This window comes from Euleptes europaea, chromosome 7 (genome assembly GCF_029931775.1).
Source record: "Euleptes europaea isolate rEulEur1 chromosome 7, rEulEur1.hap1, whole genome shotgun sequence".
Lineage (NCBI taxonomy): Eukaryota > Metazoa > Chordata > Lepidosauria > Squamata > Sphaerodactylidae > Euleptes > Euleptes europaea.
Genome location: NC_079318.1, coordinates 12,337,952 through 12,355,296, shown reverse-complemented (window position 1 = coordinate 12,355,296; position 17,345 = coordinate 12,337,952).

Below are 17,345 nucleotides of genomic sequence, written 5' to 3'. Positions count from 1 at the left end.
CCCACTTTCCAAAGCATCCATTTTCTCCAGGAGAACAGATCTCTGTAGTCTGGAGATGGTCTATAATACTGAGGGATCCCAAGGCCCCACCTGGAGGTTGGCATTCCAAGTTTCCATGAGAGGTCACGTGGTGGCTGTGCTAGTGGTCTACAGCATTCCTCTCTTCGTGTGAACTGTTTGAGTGTGTGTTTGTGTGTCTTAGGTGGGGAGTGCCCTCTTTGTACTCTTTACTGAGTGAAATAAATTAAAGACGAGATATGCATATTATATAACTCAAGGCCCAATCAAGGGATATTCCCACTTGCTAACTGACATAATAAAAATAGTGCAAGAATACAAAACTGCATGATTGGTGTGGGGGGTTATGTAAAATAATCATTAACATTCTTTTGATTTTTCTGAAGGAAAGTTAATGCTATTAGGAATACAGATCTGGCCTAATTTCCCAATTGAAAATAATGAACCCTGGAGTATTCAAATTGCAGTTACAAAAACTACACATTTTGAAAAGCAAATTGCTTTAAAAAGAGGAAGAGAGTACATTTTCTAAAATCCCACTGCATTAAGAGTACAAAGACTTGGATTTGCAAATATCCAACAAAGGTTGGATCCTAACTGCTTTCCAACTAGGACCTCTTTTGACCACTGAAACAGCTTGTGTTGGGGAGGATGTGACTCTGGAGAGCAAAAGTCATGCAGAACAGGTCTGTAGTGAAGATGGAAATCGAGCAAGGCTGAATGGAAAATCAGGCAGAATCCAACCCAGAATATTGTAAAGGCCATTTTTCAGTGGGTTGGATACAGACAAAATTATCCAATGGTAGAATGGAATTTTTCTGACCTAGGGTTGCCAACACCAGGTTAGGAAATTCTTGGAGATTTGTGGGTGGAGCCTGGGGAGGACAGAGTTTGGGGAGAGAAGGAACCTCAGCGGGGTATGTAATATATGGGGCATGACATAGCAAAAGCGCCTGAGAGTATGATCCTTCACATACAAGAAGCTAAATAGGGGAAACAACATTGTTGGCCTAAGTGCCAAAAACCCCATAGCCTCTACATAGGGTTGCCAACCTCCAGGTGGTAGCTGGAGATTCCTGCTATTACAACTGATCTCCAGGCAACAGAGATCAGTTCATCTAGAGAAAGTAGCCACTTTGGCAATTGGACTCTATGGCATAGAGGTCCCTCCCCTCTCCAAACCCCTCCTTCCTCAGGCTCCACCCCCAAAATCTCCAGGTATTTCCCAACCTGAGCTGGCAACCCTACCTCTACCTAGGGTTGCCAGCTCTGGGTTGAGAAACACCTGGAGATTTTTGGGGGTGGGGCATGCGGATGATAGGGTTTGGAGAGGGGAGGGACTTCAATGCCATAGAGTCCAATTGCTAAAGTGGCTATTTTCTTCAAGGGAACTGATCTTTGTCGCCTGGAGATCATGTCAGGTTCAGGCGTTTACCTGTAGCATCCCAACAGTAAACACACTCAGGCAGGTGATCCTGAAGCAGTATACTTTATTGGAAGCAAAAAGGTAAATATAAGATCGGACTGCATGGACACAGAGGAAGGTTGCTAATGAGCACAATAGAGAAAGCTCTAGCTTAAAAGCACTTTAGCCACGAAAGGAAAACACAATGAGGTCAACCCGAGATAAGAATTCTCATGAAGCGTAGACCAAACAACTAGGCAGCTGCGGGAAGGGAAGTCTACACAGTATTTACAGGCACGTGAACCAAGGTCGCTTGACACGGAGCCAGAGCCAGGCCAGAACCAGCAACAGAAGCAGAGTCATGTCAAGGGATCAGGCCTGAACCAGCAAAGGCCTGACAGATCAGTTGTAATAGTGGGAGATCTCCAGCCACCACTTGAAGGCTGGCAACCCTAGCTCTACCTGCTGGACACAAAAGGGGGAAAACAAGAGTTTTACTGACATATTGAGAGCAAGCTGAACCCCAGCAGTGCCACCAACACCTCAAGGCTTGCTTTGGTCCCTTGAGCAGAGACCATTCCTGCATTCTGAGCAAAATGGTCAGGGGTGCTGTGCGGTTCAGCTCATATGCCAAGGGTTGCCTACCTCTGGCCTATAGGTTGTTTCCCCACTTGGGGAGGCTCATGTTCATACAGTTTATAATCATAACTTCTAAATGTTTTTTTTTTTTATCTCATCCTTTCAGAACTATTATTTGCAAACTAATTTTCAGATATTTGCTGAATTACAGTTTAAATTTTAATTGCTTAACAAGTGCTTTAAAATGCACTTAATTGCATTCATAAAACAACCATTTGGTTTTAACAACTGTTGCTCAGTTGATTCTCATGTACTGTTGTACTAGGCATTGTTGAAATAATTATTAGTATCCAAACTGATCCTTTGAGGTGGGGGCAATTTTTTTTAATAAAAAAAATTACTTAGTTAAACACGTTGGGGATCCTCAGGGACTTGCGGAGGCATCTCATTTCCTCCCTCCCCCACTATGTCCTCTTTCCCTATCCTGAAACCCCCACAGCCTCTCCTCTTTTCCAGCTCCCTTCTCTCCTTTCCATCCACCAGCCAACCTGTCTTTACCTTCCCCCCTGTCTTCAGGTTCCCTTCCTGAGCTCCCCCTGGCAGCCTCTCCTCAAGAAAACTATGGCTGTTATGCTGGGCCCATTTGTGCTGAGGGGGAACCTCCAAGGAGGTTTACTTTCCCCCGATCCCCAACCCTGCACTATTTCTTTTTTCCCTCCTCCTAGCAACACCCATATCCTCACATTTCCATACTTCCTACTCTGCATCACACTCACCAACCTACCTTTTATCTGCCCCCCTCACCATCAGCTATATTGATTGACCCCTCTCCTCCATTTTATTCTGACAACAATCCTGGGAGGTAGGTTAGGCTGAGAGTGTGCAACTGGCTCAAAGCCACCTAGTGAACTTCCATAGCAAAGTGGTGATACAAATCTGAGTTTCCCAGCCTGAAACTTTAACAACTATACCGCACTGGCTTTTTGTGGAGTGGTGGCGGTTGAACAGTAGCAAGCAGCCAGGCCTGGGTGAGCCATGCAAGCTGCATGGTATCACTGGTTGCTGCCTGATCTGACCCCAATGAATCCTCCCTCAAACTTCAGAACAGCCCTGGAAAGGGTGCTGCCTCCTCCCTTGCCTTTTACCGACAGAAACCAGTCCTAGAATGCCGACCAAACGGTTGTGGCTGCCTGGCAAAAGCCACTGAGGGCATCTGTTTATTAAAGCTACAGGTTCTCCTTTGATCGTTTTGGCCTCTTTTTTAACTGCTCATCCTCAGATGGGGCCACACTTTGCTGTTAGGATATATGATTGGTAATTGCAGTTAGAATGGATTCCCTGCATGCGTTCCAAGGATTTCTTGCTCAGAGCAGCACGCACTAAGTGGATAACACTGTAATGTACACTTCATAAACAGCCCAACATAAAAGACTTCTTGTTCCTGATGTTCTACAACTAAAGTGCAGCAGTGACATATAGTTTAATTACAGTACAGTATGAAAGTTTTGGCTTTTATCGGAAAATGCCCTCTAGGTCCTACATTACATTTATATATAGGTGAGAGAAGGTTTATAAGGGATAAAGGACAAGGAACAGATTGTAGCTAAAGTGTCTCATTTATGGGTGCTTTAAAAGTGGTAGAGGAGCCCCGTGGCGCAGAGTGTTAAGCTGAATACTGCAGTCAAAAGCTCTGCTCACAACCTGAGTTCGATCCCAACGGAAGTTGGTTTCAGGTAGCCGGATCAAGGTTGACTCAGCCTTCCATCCTTCCGAGGTCAGTCAAATGAGGACCCAGCTTGCTGGGGTAAAGGGAAGATGACTGGGAAGGCACTGGCAAACCACCCCGCAAACAAAGTCTGCCTTGGAAACGTCGGGATGTGACGTCACCCCATGGGCCAGGAATGACCCGGTGCTTGCACACAGGGGACCTTTACCTTAAAAGTGGTAGACTTGGAATTGCTCCCCAAAATTCTTAGAATTCTCCTTAATGAGTTTTTATGACAAATATTCTTGATATTCTTTGAATATTTGCTACCCATTTTATTTTATTTTTTCAATTTTGGATATTTAACAGTTGATATTTTACAGTCTTTGAACATATTAATAGTTTTGTTTTCCAGGCACAATTCAAGGCGCTGCTTTGAACTTTGAAAGCTTTTGATGACCTGATATCCAAATACATGAAGGACTGACTCTCTCTATGTAGGCCTGCTCTGCATCTTAGGTCAGCTCACCATCCCCTGATGAAGATCCCACCTTAGCGAGGCATGGTTACCAAACATAAGATCAGTGGCCTTCTCTGTAGCAGAACTAACCCTTTAGAACCATCTACAAAAGAGGTTTGTGGGGTGCAATCAGGATAAGCTCAGTCCAAACCATTCAAATGTGGAACTGGGAGTTGAAATGTTCACACTTTGGTTTGTATTTTCTTATTCAGTTGTACAAATTGTGAAATTGAAAAATAGTTGGAATACTGGAATATTTGTGAATATTTTGTTTCCTCTGATTGACAGTCTGGCTACCAATGCCGCAAAATGTGACCCAAAAAGGGTTGCCAACCTCCAGGTACTAGCTGGAGATCTGCTAGTACAACTGATCTCCAGCTGATAGTTCACCTGGAGAAAATGGCCGCTTTGGCAATTGGACTCTATGGCATTGAAGTCCCTCCCCTTCCCAAACCACACCCTCCTCAGGCTCCACCCCAAAAACCTCCCACCGGTTGTGAAGAGGGACCTGGCAACCCTAACCCAAAGGTTAAAAATCAAATACAATAAAAGGGGTAGGGTACAGAGTGCTATGCACTGAACTGAACATAGGGACACAGTATTTAGGCTAGCTCTCAGCTCAAAGCTGGAAGGTGAATTTTTAAGGGACACCATTTTTTTCAACCATTTAACTCAGGAAGTGTCATGGACACTGGTCTGGGCATGAGCCAGATACAAGGCTGCTAAGCCCCTGATGGGGGCAGGGCATTCCCCAGCCCCAGATCTCACTGTCCACCTCCACTGGAAGTTGCAGCAGGAGAAAAATTAAGAAGAAAAATAAGGCTCATCTACTTACAGGAAATTCTTACCATAGAGTTCCTGGTGATTCCTAGAGCTACTCATAAGTAACAATGGGAATTGCCAGAAACTCTATGGTAAGAATTTCCCAGGATATGTACCCTCAACAACTCTCCCGATCAGTTAATTGCAAATATGTAGGTAGAGTAGAATAGCATAAAGTCATGTTTAATGTTCATTGGGCTATGAAATGATTTACTTTTTAACATACAAGTAAACGCTTACCTCCCAACTGCCCAATGGGCTGACTGCTCCAAATGGATCTCCTCAGAGATGCTGTTGTACAAAGCTCGTAGTGTGCCCAACAGCTGGGAATTGAGATGCTGTCTATACAGTCCCTAAACTCTTCTTGGAAGCTTGAGAGACTGCAAAGCCTACTTCTTTTCCCTGATTCTTCCCCTTGTTGCTTCTATTCCCTTAGTTATTAATAACAATTTCCCTAACACCATAACTGAACCCAGCAGCTAATTACATTTCAAGGAGTCTACCCAGTCCCTGTGTTTCAACCCTTTTGAGATTGGTTCTTGTAGGTTATCCGGGCTGTGTAACCGTGGTCTTGGAATTTTCTTTCCAGGAAAGACCACGGTTACACAGCCCGGATAACCTACAAGAACCAATGAACTCTGACCGTGAAAGCCTTCGACAATACTTTTGAGATTGTTTTTCTATTTAAATCAAAAAGTGGGCCCTAATACCAGCTGGAGTTTTCATACATTTCCACCACGTTGCCAGTGCACCTTTCACATGCCCAGTAACTTTTTCTTTTGTTAGGAACTGTTCAGTTATATTGTATCAATGGTCCATAACTGGTTGGGACAATTTGGCTCTCCGTGTCCTGCTGAATCATGTAATGGGCGTCGAAAGGAAAGCTAAACCTGGAGTGACCGTTCTGGATCAGCAGCTGCTCTTCCTAACCAGCCAATACTTCCAATTAAATCATTCTCCTGATATCTTATCCAAATACTTGGCAGCTTGTGTTCCGCAGTTACCTCGTGGCCTTTACACAACACATTATGCATTTACACAAAGGAAGAGTTGGGGAAGCAGCTGCAATATTGCTCCTGCTCAATACAAATAGCATATTTGTAGGCAATTACATTTCAACATCTCTTCTGAGCTCATCTCAGCGCATTGTAAGCATTGTAAGCAGGTTCACTTTAATGTAGACTAAATTACTTTCAAATATAAAGATTACTTTTTTCTTCCTTAAAAAATGAGGGGGGGGGGACAGACAAGGTAACCCCTCCATAAATGGGGTAAGATAACGACTTCATATGTGACTAAAGATTATTTCAGACCTTTACAAAAGTGCTGCCTGAAGAAAGCGTACTTCATTTTGAAGTAATTGTTTTCTTTTTTGTTCAGTGGAAAGACCAGATGTGTACGTTGGGGGAAAAAAATCAAAGGAAGAAAAGTAAGCAGATAAGTAATTTTTAAATTTAGCAGTTTATTAAGCTGCTGGCCATATTTTAGATTGATCCCCATGTTACTTCGGGTTGCCACGGACTGTCTGGAAGGATGCTCCTGTTTCCTAAAAGTCTACATGGCAAGGAAAGAAGATAAAATTATGCAAGAAATAGATCTGACATTGCCCCAGATACCCAATGCTAAGGTATTGACCTCTCTGCTGAGGTGATGAAGCAGAATGTGAGGTGGATGCCTCACCATACAATGAGGCTGTAAAAACATCCAAAATAGTGCCCACACTCTCACAAGATGAGGGAAACTTGCAAGGGTACAAGAAGCCCTCCTGGGCCTTTATGACTTCCCACCCAATGCTGAATCAGATATGGGAAGCAGGTAAGGTTGCCAGCTCTGAGTTGGGAAATACCTGGAGATTTTGGGGATGGAGCCTGAGGTGGGCAGGGTTTGGAGAGGAGAGGGACTTCGATGCCATAGAGTCCAATTGCCAAAGTGGACCTTTTCTCCAGGTGAACTCTGTCAGCTGGAGATCAGCTGTAATAGTGGGAAATCTCCAGCCACCACCTGGAGGTTGGCAACCCTAGAAGCAAGTGAGGGGGATGTGCTGTGACTCGAGGGAGGACAATTGAGAGGAGAGAGAGGGTACAGAGGGCCCAAGGGTGTGTTGCATGAACTGCAGATTATTTCTCTTGAACTGATGTGCTGTTCAAGCATGGATGGGGAGGGGGGGCAAAATTTTATCTTGCTTCAGATGACAACATACCTTGAAACAGCTCTCCCAATTTGCTTTCAACAATAAGCAAAATGGCCATTTTCTATTGCATTTTTCACTTTTCATTTGGTCACCATAAAGCTAATTGGTTAGAAGGCTACTTCAGAGCCATGACACAAGTCTCTTCTGTCTAATGGACAAGTCAGCAATGCATTTAAAGCATTCATATCCTAGTATCTTTGACCAGAAACCAAACAAAATGAAAAGCCTAAACTGTGTCCTGCTTTTTGCCTGCTGAGATCTATGGAAAACCCTCAAACTATTTCTAAACTAGAAATAGGTGATCATTTCTTCACAAAGGGTTGAACATGGTGAGATAGAAGCATGATTGTGGTGTGTGCACATTCATCTCTCTACTCAAGGCTTTTCATCCAGGGCTGCCAATGGGATTTTCTGAATCCACTACATAAGGATTACTCCGGTCATTTATGCAGGGTCGATTTTGATACTCACTCAAAGCTCCTTTTTAAAATCCGACCTTTAAAATGCCTATTCATGGTCCCGAGGTTATCAGAGAAAGTCCGAGGCTGACAGGAGCTGGGTGTTATGCTTATGACTCCCAATGTGCAGAACTCTGCCCTGATTTGGGTTGGTGTATCTACATGCTGTCCCTCCACCAGCCCTTCACTCACTTATGGGGAGGGCAACAAAACCCTGCCCCTTTCTCTGCCTTCCAGCCATGTGCGTGTAGATTACTGGTTCCCAACCGGGGGTCCATGGACCCCCAGGGGCCCGCGAGAACTAAATTAGGGTCCGCGAAACAAAATTATAAACCCATAATAAATTAATATTTTCAATTAAAAGTTCTCTATTATAAAATATATATATTCAAATATTATTCTAAGTTTAATGTTTAACTAACAGTTATGATTCAAGTTTATTTTCAAATTCTCGGAATTTTTATTTTGAACCTTGGGGTCCCTGCACCGAGTAAAAAAGTCCTAGTGGTCCCTGGTCAAAAAAAGGTTGGGAACCACTGGCATAGATGAAGCCCCCCCTCCCCTCACCGTGAATAAACACGTTCCCACTTGCTAGAGATATTTGAAAGGGGGGCCTATCTCTTACTAATTTTTTTTTAATTCAGTGCCAAAACAACGATAATTAAAACAAGAAAACACTGAAGGAGTGTCCCAAGGCTTTTTGCACCATTGCACAAATGTATCAGTACAGTAAAACCAATGCTTGCTGGGAGAAAGAGGGATGCAGTCCCACGCTACTTATCCGCCCCCCCCCCAAGTGTATACTTTTTCAGTTTGGTGATTCATGAATTGGGAGGCATCTAAATGCCGTTGATAGTATGGAAATTCATTCTCACACACCCCACCCTTCCCTCACTCAGCCATACCTTAGTTTTCACCGTGGTTAGAGATCCATGTCACAACTTTTCTTTAACACTTCACCATGGGCAACAATCTCTCACTCCGCAAGCAATTTTTTAAAAATCCTCAGTGCAAAAACATCGATATATCATCACTGTATAGACGTCAGATCTCAGAAGCTAAGCAGGGTCAGCCCTGGTTAGTATTTGGATGGGAGACCACCAAGGAAGACCAGTGTTGCTGTGCAGAGGAAGGCACTGGCAAACCACCTCTGTTAGTCTCTTGCCATGAAAACCCCCAAAAGGGGTCGCCATAAGTTGGCTGCGACTTGATGGCACTTTACACACACACATAGATATTGTGATATAGCGCCAAAAGGGAGTTATTTAAAAACAACAACGAAGAGCAGGATCGCGATCTGCTACGGGGGAGAAGAAGCGGTTCATATCCATGAAGCGGTTAAAAGGATTAGCGCCACACATTCCTGTCCATGGTAGCCTAACTCTACTCAAATGTGGGGCACATTCTCAGTGAAACCTTAGCGTCTACAGCACAGGAACCCACGCACATACAAGGGATGGGGTGGGGGTTGCAGCTTATGTAGTAGAATTGTGAAAACGGCATCCTTCAGTAGAAGTTAGATTCGGCAAGCGAAGAGGGCAGGGAGAGTACGCTGGGCGGTAGAGAGGTGTGATCACAGTAACCCGTGGCTGTGCTTCTTAATACTTCCTTTACTACATGCTTCGCGCCAGGGACAGATAACTTTTAAAAAGTCGCGTTAAAAGGGCTCCCAATAAATGTGAGGCATGTGACTTCTGGATGGGTGATAAATCTTGAAGACGTCAAAAAATGTGCGGGACAGTTCAGCATGCAAAACTCCTCTAATTGCCAAGCATAAATGACCTCAGCCTCCTGCATTCACCTTGGCTTTATGGACCTGGACAACTTCAAACTGTTGGCGGAGAAACAAAATTAAAAGCTGAAAGGTATGACAGGTAAAAGGGACAAGCACGCATGCGTGATGACACTAAACCCCGGTAGTTGCTGCTTCACCTCTGCGTAGGGTTGCCAGCTCCAGGTTGAGAAATATCTGGAGATTTTGGGGGCGGAACCTGAGGGGGGCAGGGTTTGGGGAGGGGAGGGACTTCAATGCCATAGAGTCCAATTGACAAAGCGGCCATTTTCTCCAGGACTGAACTCTATCTGCTGATCAGTCGTAGTAGCAGGAGATCTCCAGCCAGTACCTGGAAGTTGGCAACCCTGTCTCTGCAGGCAACCCTCAATATTTTAAAAAACTCCGATACTTGACATGCCAGATCAGAGGGGGCCCCTCAAGGTTTCCTCCTGAGGTCTCCTACGGACACCTTTCTCTGCATCCCTATTTACAAGATTTTGGGATGCCTCAAAAGCTTTCAAAACCTGTTTGCCCAGTGACACCAGTGGGGCAGAAGCAACGAGTGTTTATACTATGGGATCTCTGGGTTAAACCAGACCTGATGCTGGGAGACCTGTAATCAGGTTTTCTTAGGGTTTTTAAAAAAGCAAATAGTCACCCATGTGGAGCCAAATTGAGATTAGAGGGAAGAGGGCTTAATCCTGCACCAGCCCGCATGGTTATTAGCCCTCTAAAGGAAAGAGGCACGGAAAACAGCTGCCGGTTTCCCACCCTTCACCCCCTTGCTTCCCATCGCATTTGCTCTAGTTCCCAATCTCCCTTCTCTTTCTGGCCCCCTCTTTCTCTTCTTCCACCAGCTGCCACTCTTATCTCTTCCTGGCTCTACTTCCACACCCATCACAGTTTCCTGCAGCGGACACAGGGCGAAAACGCACGGGTGCTTGAGCCTCCTTTCTTCCCTGTTCCAGCCAGGATGCAGCCAGGATCGAACGCACGTCCGTGCGTTCGATCCTGGCTGCATCCTGGCTGGAACAGGGAAGAAAGGAGGCTCAAGCGCCCGTGCGTTTTCGCCCACAGGCTAATCCTATCCCTTCTCCTACCCCCAGCCTCTGCTTCTGGCTCCCTTCCTCTCCAAATGGGGTTAAATAAAAAAGACAATCTTGTGCCGTGTTACCAAGATAACCCAAAGTGGTGGCTGGGATCTCATGATGTAGCCTCTCTGCCACTTTACAACTATTTTGCGTTTTATTTAAATCCCCCCCCCTTTAAGTTTAAACATGGGAGACCCCTTGGGTTTGTAGAATCATTTACCCTAGCCTTGGATAGCTATATTTTTTTTAAAAAAATCTGAATAGTGAGGCTGCTCATGGCTATTAGATAGCTGATAAAAATACTGAAACCGTTTTTGAGGAAAATGTTAGAAAACGTGGGGGGCAAACGCGCGGACTGTTTTGGACATTAAATTATTATTAAGCATGCATGTAGTTTCAGACATGATGATTATAAGAGGCCCTTCCTGTTACTGCTCTCTGAAACCGAGGCCACACATGTTTCATTCCAGGCATGAGGGGAGTGTCCCTGGATTCCCCACCAAATCTAATTCTCACTAAGCTGTGGTTTCCACTATATTGATATTATTCAGGAAATTGCTGGCAAATGAGACTCGCTAGATGTGATTTTAGTGTCAAATTGTTCTCTTAAAGTCACCCAGAATTTAGAGGTCAATTCTGTCATATCCTTGACAACCAATTGGCTTCAGGGTCTACACCTCATTCCTTTATACCTTTCTATACAAGAGCTGTATCTTTCCTTCGGGCTCTCAGTCTTTGTCCTAGCATAGTTTCCATACACTTCCATAGCCGATCGTAATGTTAATAGACAGGACAGATAGGTGAACAGATGAATTAACACCATTTTGACTCTCTTCAGCACAATTAGGTATCTTAATAATACAATGTATATTTTGTTCTTACAGCTAATGTTGCCTAATTTTAAGACAACATTGATTTGAAAGTTCAAATTTCTTTCATGGCTTCTCCACACTCACAATGAAACTGTGGTCATCCTTGTCCTTGATCATATTCAGAAAATTTGACATTGGTTTTTGCACCAATTGTGTATAAATGGCCAACAAATATTATTTATTTACTATATTTACAGTCCACCTTTCCCACTCACAGTCAAAGCAGATTACACAGTGCAAGTCAACATAATCAATATGAATAGGGTTGCCAACCTCCAGGTGGTGAAGGAAAAATCAGACACCTCTGTACAATTACCAAAGGATGAGAAATTCAGTACAGGAATCCAGCCGTAAATGATGCCAAATATATTCTGGCTAAATCTTTACAGTATGTGGTAATATAACCACCAACACCATATATTGCCAACAAACAAGTGTATTTTTTCTTATTTACAGGATATTCCAACAGATAAGTTCACAATTAATTCCTTTAACTAGTAAGTATTGAAGCAAAGTTCACTTAAAAATGTCCTTTTAAGGTGTATTTCTTTCTTTGCAGCACAGCAGGCTATTGAAGGAGAAAACGATCGTTTCGGAGCACGAAGCCCAATTCTTCCTCAGTTCTTCAAAAATATATACTGCATGCAGTTATACATCACCATTCATAATATCAGGTTTCAGCTGAATACCATATTCAAGATTAAAGTGCAAAATTCTTCCCCAAAAGGGGTAAGATATTGGATTCCTTCCACTCCAGGTAATTGCACCAATTGTATATAAATGGCCAACAAATATTATTTATTTACTATATTTATAGTCCACCTTTCCCACTCACAGTCAAAGCAGATTACACAGTGCAAGTCAACATAATCAATATGAATAGGGTTGCCAACCTCCAGGTGGTTGCTGGAGATCTCCTGCTGTTACAATTGATCTCCAGCTGATAGAGATCAGTTCACCTGGAGAAAATGGCCACTTTGGCAATTGGACTCTATGGCATTGAAGTCCCTCCCCTACCAAACCCCACCCTCTTTAGGCTCCCCCCAAAAAAACCTCCTGCCGGTGGCAAACAGGGACCTGGCAACCCTAAATATAAAGAGGTATCTAATAAACCATGTAGTAAGGACCAAAGCAGAAATTACAGCTATGCATATTCAAATTTCTGTAATCCTAGTCTCAGAGCCAGACTAGATGTCATGGTATCCATGGGTCTGAGCTATGGATGCTGATGCCATTTTAGAGCTCAACTCGGCCATTGAAAAATGCCACTAGGTTCTGATTATGATTGGGCCTGTGGCACCGTGGGAACAGGTGATCTTGCCACCACCACCCGCACCTTTTTAAGCACCGAAACAGCCCTGGGGATTAGGATTGTAACATTTTTAAAAGACCAAGTTCAGCTTTAAAATGGCATCAGCATCCATAGCTCAGACCCATGGATACCATGACATCTAGTCTGGCTCTGAGACTAGGATTACAGAAATTTGAATATGCATAGCATATCAGACATGATGCACAGTGCAGATATAATGCAGAAAAATGGTATTAATCAGTAGAAAACAATGCAGCAACAACAGTGCAATATGTGCAGTAAACAGATAATGTCCTAAACACAGAGATCTAGTCTGCAGTCCCTTTCCCCACCCCACCCCGTAAAGTGCCTTCCCGAACCCTCCTGTTATAGCAAAGCCCTGTAACTTTATAAAAAAAGCCCTCCAGAACAACTTCGTCTTACACAGTTTGCGGAATGAAAAAAGCTGTGGGAGCCCTCCTGATCTCCTCAGAGAAACCATTCCCCAATGTAACTCAGTATGAGACCCCTCAGTTAGGCCTTTTGTGCCTTAGTCAGCTGGAAAACTGAACCAAAAGGAAAGATCTTGACCACTACTGAAATTCAAACTCGTTGTGAGCCAGGATGGTGAAAGGGTTGGATTAGGACCAGAGTGGCTTGGGTCCAAATCCCAGCTTGGCCATGGTGGAATCCCACTGGGTGATCACAGGCCAGTCACTCTCTCAGTCTAACGTACCTCACAGGGTTGTTGTGATTATAACATGAATGAGGGAAAACCGTGTAAACTGCCCTGAGCTCCTTGAAAGCAGGGCAGGATAAATATCTGATAGAAACAATAAATCTGAAGCAGGGTCCTCACTGAATAATATGCAACCAAACCCTGTTCCACTTAGTTTAGGGATTTATTTTCAATGAAGTATGTGAAGCATTACAGCAGGGGTGGGGAACCTTTTTCCTGCCAAGGGCCATTTGCACATTTATGACATCATTCAGGGGCCATACCAGGTGTAGATCCCCCGGTGGGGGGGGGGAAGAGGCTAGGGTTGCCAGGTCTCCAGCCACCACGTGGAGGTTGGCAACCCAGGGGAGGCCACAAAGAGAAGGTCTTCAGGGTGCCCCCTCTCCCCCCTCCCAGGCGGAAGGGCAGCCAGCAGTGGGCCCGAGAAAACGAGGTGCCAGGGGGGCGCAGCCCACAGTCGATCGGCAAAGGAGGAAGGAAAACAGAGAAAGAGGAAAAGGGAGGGAAGGAGAAATGGAGAGAAAGGGAGAAAGAAAGAAAAGGACAGAGGGAGACAAAGAAAAGGATGGAGGGAGACAAAGAAAGAGGGAGAAAGAGAGGGGAGAAAGAGTGACAGAAAAAGAGGAAGAAAAGAGAGAAAAGCCTTCCCACACACACACACACACACGCACGGGCCCTTTGCAACCGGGCCCCAGCCTCCCCTGCCCACACACACACACACACCCGGCGGCGCACAGAGCACCACACAACCGGGCCCCAGTTTCCATGCCCTCTCCTCCCCAGAGTCCACAAAAGGGCCCCCCTGAAGCCCGATCGGCTCCTGCATGGATGCTCTGCTGCCGGGAGCTGCCAGCCTCTTTCCACCTCCCTCTCGCTGCTCAACAGCCGACAGTCGGCGAGAGGAGGTCCAAAGGGCACCGCAGCGCCGCTGTAAGCCATGGTGCCAGGAACACCCTCTGGGAGGGCCGCCCTGCGCCCTGCCTCTGCAGCAGGGCCCCGGAGCTCTCGAGGGCCACAAAAAATGTCCTCGGGGGCCGCATACGGCCCCCGGGCCTGAGGTTCCCCACCCCTGCATTACAGTCTAAATTCCAGATTGCCACTGCAGGGCTAATTTGTGCCCAAAGTACATTGAGCAAACACACAACCTTACTTGAAATTGTAACATTTATTGGAATAAAATAGGCCACAACTTATTCATTTACTGGCAACAGCTGGGCAAGAATTGGCACAGCATGGAGCCGGGTTAGGAGCATTGGCTGACCCCAATGCGGTGTGATACAAGAATCTTCCTCATCAGGAGCATGGGCCATCCTCAATGTGGCGTGATGTCTGATCCTACTCCAGCAAGCCCGCTGAGAGTAGCAGGGATGATAGTGCCGGGAACTGACCTGGGCGTGAGCCACTAGGTGTTCCCCTGTCACCTGGGAGGAGGCCCCCAACAGCCCCCGAACTGGGCATGTCTGTTCACCTGGCCTCTCCCAGAACCCCTTAATGGGATCCCTCCTAAGGGAGGAAAGGGGCACGCAGGCCTCTTTCACAAGGTGAGGTGGGTGGGGCAGTCGGAAGCAAACTGAGGGCTAGCCTCGCAGGTGAGCCCTTTATATATCGGGCCCATCTGAATGCCCGGCCGATTGGCTGGCGGGGCCAAATGCTGTTGGGCAGCAGGGCTGCGCAGCAGGGAGCCCAGCTGAGCGGCGCTTCCCAGAGCTGCCGTGCCCGATTGCCCGCGTGCTCCTCCCTGGCCCGGCCCGGCCACCGAGCCTCATTCTACTGCTGAAGCTAACCTGTTCTGGTTCTGTAAACTGCCTCAGCAGGAAGTCGCTGTTCATTCCTGGAGGCAAAGTGGCTAATATAGCAGCTTAATGTTTGTGCTACACAGCAGATGGTATAATCCTATTTTTTAAAAAGGCAATAATGTTAGAGAAAAACTATGAAAATAGCAGTCATGCGATGAGCCAACCCCACAATTTTATAAACTGTTGGCCGGCTGCAAAACAGATCAAGAAAAGAAAATTAAATCACAGATTGGATTTGAGCAGGTTAAAACAGCAGAATGAACACACGGTACTCCTGGGTTTTAAAAACTGCATTCAGGCTTTAACAAGTTGAAAAACATGGAAAGCTTAGCTGGATGCAAAGGTACATAATAGTTCTTCAGCTGGATTTAAGCATAGAATTCAATAACATGATCAGCTAGTAATGAAATATAGAAAAGAAATATAGAGCTGTGGCTGCTATTTGGGTTACTATAAAAATAATCAAGTTAACTGAAAATATAATAAATGCCTCTCAAAAGCCAGATATGGGCAATAGCTTTTTTATGGATTTGAAAAACGCAAGAAAATGGCAAGAGTACCAAAATAAATAGGACAAAATGGAACCTACAAAGACTTGCAGGAGGCAACTAATTTTCCCCTTCCCACTATTTCCTCTTCCCTTTCCTGAAAGCCTCCCTAGCCTCTCCTCTTTAGCCAACCTCCAGGTGGGCTAAATAAGAATAGACAGCATAAGTCAAGAAGGTGCACCTTCTTGACTTATGCTGTCTATTCTTATTCAGGTTACATTGCAGCATAAGGGTATTCCAGTTTCGTACCAACCTCCAGGTGGGGCCTGGAGATCTCCTGGAATCACAACAGATCTCCTACACCACAGAGATCAGTTCTCCCTTACGGGTTGCCACCTACAGGTTGTGAAATTCCTGGAGATTTGGGGGTGGAGCCTTGGGAGTGTGAGGTTTGGGGAGGGAAGTGACCTCAGCAGGGTGTAATGCATAGAGTCCACCCTCCAAAGCAGCCATTTTCTCCAGGGGAACTGATCTCTGTCATCTGGATAGCAGCTGTAATTCCAGGTGATCTCTTGCCTCCAACTGGGGTTTGGCAACCTTAGTTCCCATGGAGGAAATGGCTGCTTTGGAGGGTGGAGTATATGGCTTTATACCTTTTGAGGTCCATCCCTGTCTCATACCTCACCCTCCCCAGGCTCCACCCCCAAATCTCTAGGAATTTCCTAACCTGGAGTTGGTAACCTTATCTCCTTCCCACCCAACAGCCAACCTACCTTTATCTGCCCCTCTGTCTTAAACTTTCCCTCTCCCCACACCCCCAGTAGCCTTTGCCTAGGAAAGTCGTGGCCCAGTTGGGTGGTGCCAGCCACAGGGTCAGGTCCACTTGCATGGTAAGGAACCCTCAAGGACTTGTGGGGTGGTACCTCACTTTCCTTTTTTTTTATCACCCTCCCCACACTATTTCCTCTTTCTCTCCTCTGGCAACCCTCATATCCTCTTCCCTTTCCCTGCCTCATTCTCTCCTTGTCAGCCATTCACCAACCTGCCTTTTAACTGACTCCCACCTTCAGATATATAACTTTCACGTTGACTTCATTTGTAGCACACCTTTCTCCACAGTGGAAACCAAAGCAGCTGGCATTATTCTCCTCTTCTCATGTTTATCTACACAACAGCCCTGTGAGGTAGGTTAGGCTTAAAGTATGTGACTGGTCTAAAATCACCATGGGAGCTTCCACGGCAAGATGGGGATTTGAACCTGGGTAAACACTTAAGCTCTAACTGTTCTACTACACTGGCTTTCATAGGGTGGCTGCTGAGATCCCTCTCCTCCTCAAACCTCCCCCTCCCCAAGCTCCCCCCCCCCAAAAAAAAAATTTCCAGGGAGCACTGGGACGGGAGAGGAAGACTTTCCAGTTTCCCTCCCATACTGCTTTTGCAAGCAGAGGGCTTTTCACCCCTTTCCTCTGGCTCCTCCCTAGGAAGGACATGTAGAGCCAGAGAAAAGGGGCAAAAAAAACCCCCTCTCCACCTGCCTTTCTGCTGGCAAAAGCAGGATGGGAGGGAAACTGAAAGCCCTTTCTCCCCTCTTGCAGT